The following is a 9,868-nucleotide window of genomic DNA, read 5'->3' as shown; positions in this document are numbered from 1 at the left end:
GGGATGGCTCTGTAGCTGCCCAGAGTGACACTCAGTGGAAGAATTTGGTTTTCTCCTTGGCAGCCATACACCTAACACTGGTACCACAGTTTGTTAGAATGAGAAGTCCTTTTCCATGTGTTGTCTATTTAACCCTCACATGCATCCTGCTGGGCAGTTTTATTATTTGCACAGGAGGTAGTGTGGCTCCCAGAGGATTGTGGCAGCACCAGAGTCTGCAAGGAGATGCAGAGGGCAACCAAGAAGTTCTGCCAAGGTGGGGAAATTGATGTGGATAGTCATGTAGGTGGGGCTGTGGATGCTTGGGGGTAGAGCAAGTACCCCCAAGGAGGACTGGTCTTGACCTTGTGGACCAAATAATAGCATATTTTTTCTAAATATGTCCTGGTCTGGCCCTGCCTCTCCCCAAAGCCCTTCCCCTAAGCTTGGATCTGGCCAGTGAAGCATGGCAGCCTGTTGCTTGGGCTCCCTGACACAGCAGATGTAGGGTCTAGGCTCCGAGAAGACTGGAAGATAACCTGGGGGTCCAGAGCATGGTTCTGGAATAGGACACCAGAAGTACCAACCTCCAACACAATCTTTTTCATTCCTCAGGATGCTCTAGACATGCCCTTAGCCCATAGATGGGCCCAGAAGACATCCATGGTCACCCTGAAGGCAGGGCAGCCTCGTCCATTGGCTCTTAGAGCCTAGGAGTTGTGTATTATTATTCTTATTTTGCAGACTAGGAGCCCGAAGTTTAGAGGGGTTATCTTGCCTCTCTCTTTCCTTGCCCACACGACCATCAACACTTCAGGCATTGGCCAGGGAGGTGAACTGACTTCAGTGGTTAATGAAGATGAATATGTGCTCCTGAAGTGGTGGGCTTTAAAGTCTGACTCTAATGGGGGAGCTGTGTGGCTTGGCTGTGTCAGGGCAGAAGGCAAGGCTGAGCAAGTGAGGGAAGACAGTCCTAGGAAGCAAACTGGCAGCCTGGGCAACAGAACAGGATGATCGTAGCAAGGAGCCAAATGGTGCAACTTCACTGATGGTGGAGGGTCTGCAAGGGTGCATGGGGACAATGTCGGTCTTTCCTTGGTGTGATGGAGCCAGGAGATGGATGGAGTCATGGGAGAGTGAATTCCCACAGACAGGGAAGAATATGGAGACAGGATCATTGACCCAAACGTGGGTGGGCTTGGAGTCTATGAGAAATGGGTTCAATATTCCCTCAGAACTGTGGTTTCAACTTTGCTTGCTCACTGGAATTGCTTGAGCAGCTTTAAAAATATTGGTAGTTGGGTCCTACCCCCACAGAAATTCAGATGCAATTGGTCTGGGTTTAAAAGCTCTTGTGGTGGTTCTGATGTACAGCTGTGGTTAAGAACCGCTGGCTTAGAGGGGAAGGGTAATTGTGCATGTCACAGACTGGGCCAAGGGTGAGAGATGGAAGTGAATGGTGCATGGTAGCCGGGTAAGGAAGCAGTAACTTAAATGACTCAATCTGTGGGTTCTCAAAACAGGAATTAGATTTCCTAAACAAAATCTTACTAAAATGCCCCACAGATATCTTAAAGCACCCCTGTGGTGGAAATTTGAATAATCAATTTATTTCTTCAGTATGTTGAGATTTGCATCCATTAGTCTTTTTCATGACATATCCTTGGAAAGTGAGGGACAGTTGGATGCCCCAGGGTTTAGAATTGTGGGACCAGGCTTTAGCTCAGCTCATATAGTTCCTAAACCCATGTGCAGAATAAGTCTGTTTCAAATGCCAACTCCCCACCTCTGGGCCTAAAGACTGGAAGGCACTAATGTTTTTTTGTTTTGTTGTTGTTGTTTTTAAGATTTTATTTATATATTTGAAAGAAAGAGAGCATGGCACACAAGCGGGGCGGGGGGGCAGAGGGAGAGTGAGAAGAAGACCCCTGCTGAGCAGGGAGCCCGATGAGGGGCTCGATCCCAGGACCCCAAGATCATGACCTGAACTGAAGATAGACGCTTAACTGACTGAGCCACCCAGGCACCCTGGCACTAATGTTTTTAGATGGAACCTAGAAAAGGTGCGTCTCACAAACTAGCAAACTCTCCAGGTGACTACGTGACAAAGATGATCTGTGGCCCCATGTTGAGAAATGCTGATTTAGGGACAGGGGATAAAGGCTTAATGTATTTGGTTTTCTTAAGAGCACTCTAAGCCACCCTAACGGCATCCGGTGTGAAGAATATTTACAGTTTAATGGAAGCTGGAGGGAGGAAAATCAATTCCGAGTGCTCCAATCTAAGTGTTTGTCTAGAGCGAGTGCAACGGATGTCCCATTAGGTATGTCCTCACATATCACAAAACTCACGCCGGCGCCTGCATGCAGAGCTTTAGCCTGTCAAGAAGCATTTTACACTCCACAGCCCAAAGAAACCCCATATCTAAAACACCGTCAGAAATGCTGCGAACGCTCCAGAGCCTTCCACCTGAGGCTGGGGGACATGGGGCAGCTGGCATCTTGGTTCAACTTTGCTTAAGGCCCTCTTGGTCTGAGAGGGACGCTCTAAAGACGGACTATTGCCTACGAGTTTTGCCTGAGGGACATCGTATAGTTGGGATATTCCATGACTACTCCCTCAGCACAGCCAAAGTTTCTAAGCTAACTAGAATAGTGGGGATGTGTTCACGTGCCGTCATGCACAATAGAAAAGCAGGCCCATGCTAAAGTAAAACAGACAGATCTGCTTCAGGGAGGAGACACCTTGCTTTCAGTTAGGGATGAGCATTGCATTTTATTGTTTCATCAGGGAATCATTAACCACCCCAACTGTGGGGAAAGAGCACATACCATGCATGATCCTGAGCAAAAGAATGCCAGGCTAAAGGGAGGGGGCACAGAAGAACCGTAATGGGATTCAGGAAGGGGCCTAGGTAGCCAACCCCACTGCAAGTCTTGGACGTGGTTCCTCTTGGCATCTTACTTTTCCCTCATTGAAAGGATTCATGCTGACTGTCCTTGCACCTTTGGGGGTGAATGAGGTCGTGTCATCCTTCAATAAACCATTTTAGCTGCAAAGAATGGGGACTAGAAAATGAGTTGTAGATTGGAGACTTTTGCTGATGCTATGACTCTTGCTGAAATATCAAGAGACCATGACAAAGCAGCAAAATCTCTTTATGAGCAAACCATGGCTCTCAAGAGGAGTGGAAGTAATGAAGCAATATTAGGAAGAAATTCAAGAACTGAATGAAGACTCAAGATATTGGTGTAGGCACAAAGAGATCAGATGGAGACTGGCAGCAAGAGCTCAAAGAACTTCATACATCCCTGGAGGAACATCAGTAGGCTTTGGGACTTATGATGAGCAAATACTGAGAGCAAATGTTTGGGTTGCTAATCGCTAGCCAAAAGGATGACCTTGGTATAATAATGAAATTTAATGAGCATCGCTCTAAGATATTGTGAGCCCATGCTGACCAGGTAATGGAAATAGCAGCAGTAATGAGGAAAACCACTGAGATTGGTGAGCATCAGGGTTGCATGAAGTAGGAAAAAAATTTCAACTTAAACAGGAAATCAAGGATTTGAGAGAAATTCTTCAAACTCAAGATTCAAGTTTTAGCCTCACGAAAGATGATGCATAAGAAAGTACACTTTTTGTTATCAGTCTCTGTCAATTCTAGCCAATTGACGTGAGCCTGAGAAGAGCTGAGCATTTCTGTGACATGGCTCTAAAAGAGCTCCAGGGCTGGCCTGCTTGTTAATTAGTGGAATAATAGTGAATAATAAGAAATCACCACCTGAATCATTTATTACTTTTAGATTATGTATAATACACTGCCAAGTGACATTTTTAAAAGATCATTTCTGAAAATGCATAATAAATGAACTAGGCATTATTCTTATTAAAATATAATTTAAAAATAATTCAATAGATGAGAAGTTCTCAAGATGACATCATAGGGTAATTCCATGTTTAGTTTTTGAGGAACTGCTGCTCTCCAAACTGGTTGCAGCATTTTACATTCCCATCAGCGATGTAGGAGAGTTTTAATCTCTCCACATCCTATTATTGTCTCTTTTTTATTAGAACCATCCTATTAACTGTGAAGTGGTACCTCCCTGTGGTTTTGATTAGCATTTCCCTAATGATTAATAATATTATGCATTTTTTCACGTGTATATTGACCTTCTGCATGTATCTTCCTTGGAGAGGTATCTGTTCATATCCTCTGTCCATTTTTAAAGTAGCATGTGATTTCAAAGATACAAATTCATCTTCCCGTTACTGAGTGGTGAGAGTTCTTTACACATTCTGGGTACAAGTCCATTAATAGATAGGTGATTTGCAAGTATTGTCTCTGAGTCTATGGGATGTCTTTTTTTTTCTTTCTCTCTCCTTTCTGATTGTATTTCTAGTTCTTTCCAAAACAAGTCTCTTGGAACCCCCAGATTCAAGTGTACTCCTGGGCTTGGTCCACTGCCAACTTGTATGCATGCTTGAGTATTCATTCACCAACATTAAGCCCCAGGATAGAAGATGTGACAAAGCAGGATCCTCCTCCATGGCAGGAGTCCTTTGCTGATTTCAGAGATGGCAGTGGCAGCCAATATGGAAAACACACTTGAACCTTCCCTTGGAACTGGGCTGTAATGGGAAGTGTCTGCCAGGGACATCATCATCTTTTCCCTGACCTCTCTGCAGCTTCTGAAGACATAGCAGAATATAATCATCTTTGAAGATACTGTAGAACAATTCCAAAAAAGCAAAAAAAAAAAAAAAAAGCAAAACAAACAAACAAAAAAAACCCACATGCTTTCAACACATTGTGCTTACCAGTATTTTGGGTTTGGTTCAGCTGCCGAGTGAGCTGATTGATGCATTCACCTGGAGAGCCAGGTGAGCCCACCCCCTTGAGGAAGCCCACTCTATTCTCTGTAGGATGACAGCCCACTAAGAGATGGACAGGGTGCAAGAACCCTGACATTATGTGGAAATTTTTCCCTGGAAAGGCAATTTCATGAATGAGGTTTTTTAAACAAATGACACCAAAGTTCCTCAGGTGCTCCTCAATCACTGTTGTCTGTCAAAGAGATGCTTTTATTCTTGACCTTGGCTTGTCTGCATTTCAAGATGAATTCTCAGCCAAACTTCAGATTTGGAAATCTCCAGGTCACATAAGATTCCTATATGTAGCATTTTTATGGCCGGGGGGATTACTCTGACACAGACATTACCAAAAATATTCTTCAGGAGAAGCCTTGCAATGGTCCCCTGCACCAGTAAACTCACCCCATTAATCCTTTGGATGCAAAAAACAAAGGCCAAGGGATGTTTAACCTGGCACTTTCAAGACATAAGGCTGCACTTTTAGTCATCTTAGGTGCACCCTGTCATGTTGTTGCCTCCAGCAATCACGTAGGAACCAATCCAGTGATTTAATCCTGACCCCTTTTCTTTTCTACCGCTCCTTCTTTTCCAAAAGTGCCTGCTTTGCTTGAGTAGTTTTGAAGGATTGATAAAGCTTCCTTTTTTTCAGATTTTCTGGAACCAAAAGGATCGTTTTTCTTTACTCTTGCTCCGTCATCTTTCCCTCTTTTTACTTTCTTAATGGTATTGTTTGAAGTATAAATGCTTTTAGTTTGATAAAACCCAATTTATCTGCTTTTTTTGTAGCTTTTGCTTTTGGTGTCATATTTAAGAAAACATTGCCAAACCCAGGGTCAATAAGACTTACTCTTTTGCTTTCTTGTGAAAGGTTTATAGTTTTAGCCTATACATTTAGGTCTATGATCTCTTTTTAAGTTAATTTTTTGCATATGGTGTGAGGTAAGGGTCCAAGCTCAACCTTTTGTATATGGATATCCAGTTGTTCTAGCACTATTTGTGGAAAAGACTATTTTTTCCCCAATAAAATGTCTTGGTATCTTTGTCAAAAATAAACCGGCCATAAATGTAAGGACTTATTTCTGGACTCTCAATTCTAGCCCATTTATGTTCCGTCCTTACACCAGTAGAACATTGTCTTGATTACCACGGCTTTATAGTAGGCTTTGAAATCAGGAAGTGTCAGTGCTCCCAGTTTGGCTATTTCTTTCATGACTATTTTGGCTACTTGGGCCCCTATGAATTCCAGGATTGGTTTGTCAATTTCTGAAAGAAAAGCCAGCTTGGGTTTTGAATCAGTAGAGTAATTTGGAGGATATGCCATTTTAATAATATTAAGTCTCAACATCCTAGCTCTGACAGATTCACTGAATACATCTATTTATCACTAGTCACCAATTACCTCAAGGACACAGAACACAAATCTAGCATTTTCTTTTCATCTAAATTCAGGTTACAACACTGAGAAAACTATAGAGACATCATTGGGTGAAGTAAACAGATTGTGCTTCGATTTTTAAAAGAAATTGGTAGAGATTGTTTGAAAATCTTCAGCCTTTTAATCACGTCCATCAGTTTTGGGCTTTTGGGGGTTGTTTTGTTGTTGTTTTTTGCTGTTTTTGTTTTTTAGTTTCTATCTGTGCCTGTACGGTGCTAATCATTACAGAAAGCCAGCTTATAATGGACAGGATCTGGCTGTCCTCAGTGGTTGATAATAAGAAATCATTGGCACCTGGTAGGACAATATTGAAAATGGAAATGTGACTGTTTTATTTTTTTCTCCAGACACTGTGGTGTTTGTTACTCATCTGTTACAGGTCAATGTTTGTAGCTCCCAGCGGAAAATTGCTTTTCCCTGAAAACTCATTGGCCCTGGACACAAATAGGCAGTCTGCCGGAGTGAGGCAGAAACTCCAATGAAGGTTAAAAGCATGAGTCCATCTTCCCACTGCACTTGGGTGAGCAGGTGGGTATGCAGCAGGGGCACTGCAGAGGGAGAGATCACCTGCTCTCCCTGCACCTTAATGAAACAACACTCTGAGACACAAGAGGCGCAAGTTTGGTTGAATTTGTAGAAGCCACATTTCCTAACCTCATCAGGAGGTGTTGATGTTTTTGTCTTGGGCTTGCCAATGTCCGCTCAACACAGGCACAGACCTTTCCTCCTCACAAGTTTCCCTCCCAAAAGTCATCAGTGTTGTAATCCTCAGAATGGGATCTTCTTACCCAGGCTTTGCACAGGGAGTCCTTTGATCTTTTATCCCTCAGCCAGGTAGCTGATGGTGGTGATGCTTCTGGGAAGTCTCTCTTGACTTCTGGGAAGTCTCTCTTGACTCAGAGGGCTTGGCAAGGAGGCAATGAGGTGGAGAATGAATGAAGTGCCAGAAGCAGGTCTGCAGTCTTTGGGTGGACAAGGCAGGGCCTTTCAGGGACCAGAGTCAGGGCCCGTTTGAGAACCATTCTTGATTCCACTCCAGGGTCGCAATCTGAGCTGAGGATTTGGGATCTAGTCATACACACTCTTTTGAAAATGTTTAAAATGTTCTAATTATCACAATAACCAGATATATTGTCAACATAGTGAGTTATATGCCACCCGATGATCACTTTCTTTTCCTCTCTGAAAGCGGGATCTAGGAAGAAGGGCTAGACCGGTTAGTGAAGGTTTGAGGGTCAGAAGTTTGGGGTCTGGCTTTCCTTGGGCAGTCCTGCCTGTGCAGCTCAGCTGCCCCTTCAGAGGAAGGCGTACTGGCCCACTGAGGAAGCACTGATTCCCTGAAGTGTGCAGGGGTCGGGTGGGCCTGATCAGGGATGGGAAGCAGGATGGTTAGTAAATCATTAGGGAATAACTATGAAGTTCCACTAAAGTAGAAGTTTTGATTATGCTCTTCCAGCTGCCAGCCAGTAACCTGACCATTGGTTGAATCAATCTTTTTTTTTTTTTGAATCTGCACCTTTGTTTTCATAAAACCAAGAGTTATTTAGGGAGGATCAGATCACTGAATATACAGTGAGCAATTCCTAGGCACTGGGGTGCGTTCCAATCACTGAGTAACAGTGGTGGTAAGAGAGACAGCCACCGCCCTCGTGGGCTGGCGGTTGTCTAACGTAGAGAAATGGTAAAGGTGGAGACCAACGCAGAAGCTCCGAGCGGGTGGACAGCGCTGGAAGAACACAGGCGGCCATACAGCGCTGCAGGTGGAGTGCTGAAGCTAATAGGGGCAGAACTTCTATTCACTGAGATCCTCAAACAGGTGGTTCACGTAGAATATCTCACGAAATCCCTCGGGGGGAAGAGTCCCATCCCCCAAATTCGCTCGGTGAAGTCGAAGCTAGAGGCCAACATAACCACCCCCAACCCCTGGGGCTGTGCAGAAAGTTATTGTATAATCTGGTTCAATTCTGGGTCTTCTGACTCCAGACTCTATGCTCTTTCCATTATGCTGCCTCCCAGAACTTTCCTCCAGACCCTCATTTTACAAAGGGTCTCTGAGTGAGCTCATGGGAAGCTGAAATCTGGAGACTTCACATTGCTTTGCACAGAGAAGCCCTCTCTGTGCTTTTTCCTCATTGCAGGAGTGAATGAGGATGGTCTGCAAGTGAGGTCGGGCAACAAGACCTTGTCCCAAGGTCAGGGCCCCCAACAAGAAAGTCCTTCAATCCTCACAGAGGACACCGGTGGCCCCAAGGAGCTCCAGAACTTCTCCGGCGGTGCCCCACTGGCTCACTCCCACCACCTCCCTGCCTGCCAGACAATGGCTCTCAGGCTCCCAGCTGTCCCTATCACACCCTGGGTGTCGGTGCTATTTTTAAACCCTCTTTTCTGTGCCCTTTTAATCTGACAGGTGAAGAATTGCTGTCATTTTCACACTGAATAACATTCATTATTCATTTTCTGTGGCGAAAGACCTGATTTACTACCTGGGTACTTCCTCCTAAACCATGCCAAGGAGGCTGTTTTAATACTGAGAGGGAATCGTTCAGGTTTTAAACCTGCCGATGTGTGACAATAAATGGAGGATGGGCCTCTCCGATTAGGGGGAGGGGGAGGGGGAGGGCTCTGCCAACTCAGCGGGGAGGGCCCTGAGTCGTGCCCAAGGAAGAAACAGCTTTCAAGAACATCTGAGGCTGTCACGATAAGCAGCTGGGAATTATCCTCCGTGTCTGGAACATGGTCACCAAATGAGGAGAGTGACTTTGCAGAATAAAAAGAGTTTTCAATTTAGCGTGCAAAGTTCATCTGCTGGCTTATACAGAAGAAAATCACATCTCTTAGAGGTCTGTAAGCATGCCTATTTAATGTCACATTTGAGCAGTTTCCTCTTGCCCATCCCTCAGGCAGCACAAACCCCACCACCATCCTGTGAATGTGTGGAAGAGCTTCAGGAGCCCACCTGACCAGGTGGGAGAAGTTACCCACTGGGGGCCTGTGACATTCTGTGGCTAGCATGGGAGGCCCTAAGGGAGGGCCCTTGCTGCAGCTCTGTGGGGTGCTGAATTTAGCTCCTGGCCCTACTTTTCTGGGGCAGGTCTCTGTGCGGGTCTCCCTAGCACCCCGGCTCTTCTGTCTCCAGCCTGAGACTCAGTGCCACACAAACAAATGGTTGACGTCAGCTTTCATCTCTCCTGGAGACCAGGGACACTTGACTGGTGCTTTGTAAAGCGGCCCGCTCCTCAGAGTGTGCTCTCACTTTTCGGCTTCCCAGGCTTGATCTGACAGTACAGAAACAGATTTGAACTTCACACACTGTGCTTTCGTGCTTGCCAGCTGTAGCAATTGCACAGGAGGGAAAGAGCTGGCAGAAGGAGACCCGGTTCTTCTTCTGAAATCTGTGGTTAGGCTCAGCTCTCCTCCTGCTTTTCCCTTCTCTGCCGGGGCCCCTAACGGATGTGGCTGCTTCAGTCATGGCCGTGGGGAGTGCTGTGGACACAGACACCTGTTAGGGAACACCACACATAGTAGATGCTCAATAAATACTTACTGAGTGAATGAATAAATGAACGGGTGGATCCGAAA

At 45.1% G+C, this 9,868-nt stretch overlaps 2 pseudogenes; one reads left to right on the top strand and one right to left on the bottom strand.

Annotated features, from left to right (window-relative positions):
- Nucleotides 1–3,054: 3,054 nt before the first annotated feature.
- On the top strand, nt 3,055–3,646 carry LOC103664399 (annotated as a pseudogene).
- A 1,047-nt stretch (nt 3,647–4,693) lies between these two features.
- Nucleotides 4,694–5,551, bottom strand: LOC103664398 (annotated as a pseudogene).
- Between the last annotated feature and the right edge of the window lie 4,317 nt (nt 5,552–9,868).

This window comes from Ursus maritimus, unplaced genomic scaffold, assembly GCF_017311325.1.
Source record: "Ursus maritimus isolate PB19 unplaced genomic scaffold, ASM1731132v1 scaffold_10, whole genome shotgun sequence".
Lineage (NCBI taxonomy): Eukaryota > Metazoa > Chordata > Mammalia > Carnivora > Ursidae > Ursus > Ursus maritimus.
The sequence above is the reverse complement of the archived record's forward strand: the minus strand, read 5'-3'. Positions and strand labels throughout refer to the sequence as shown.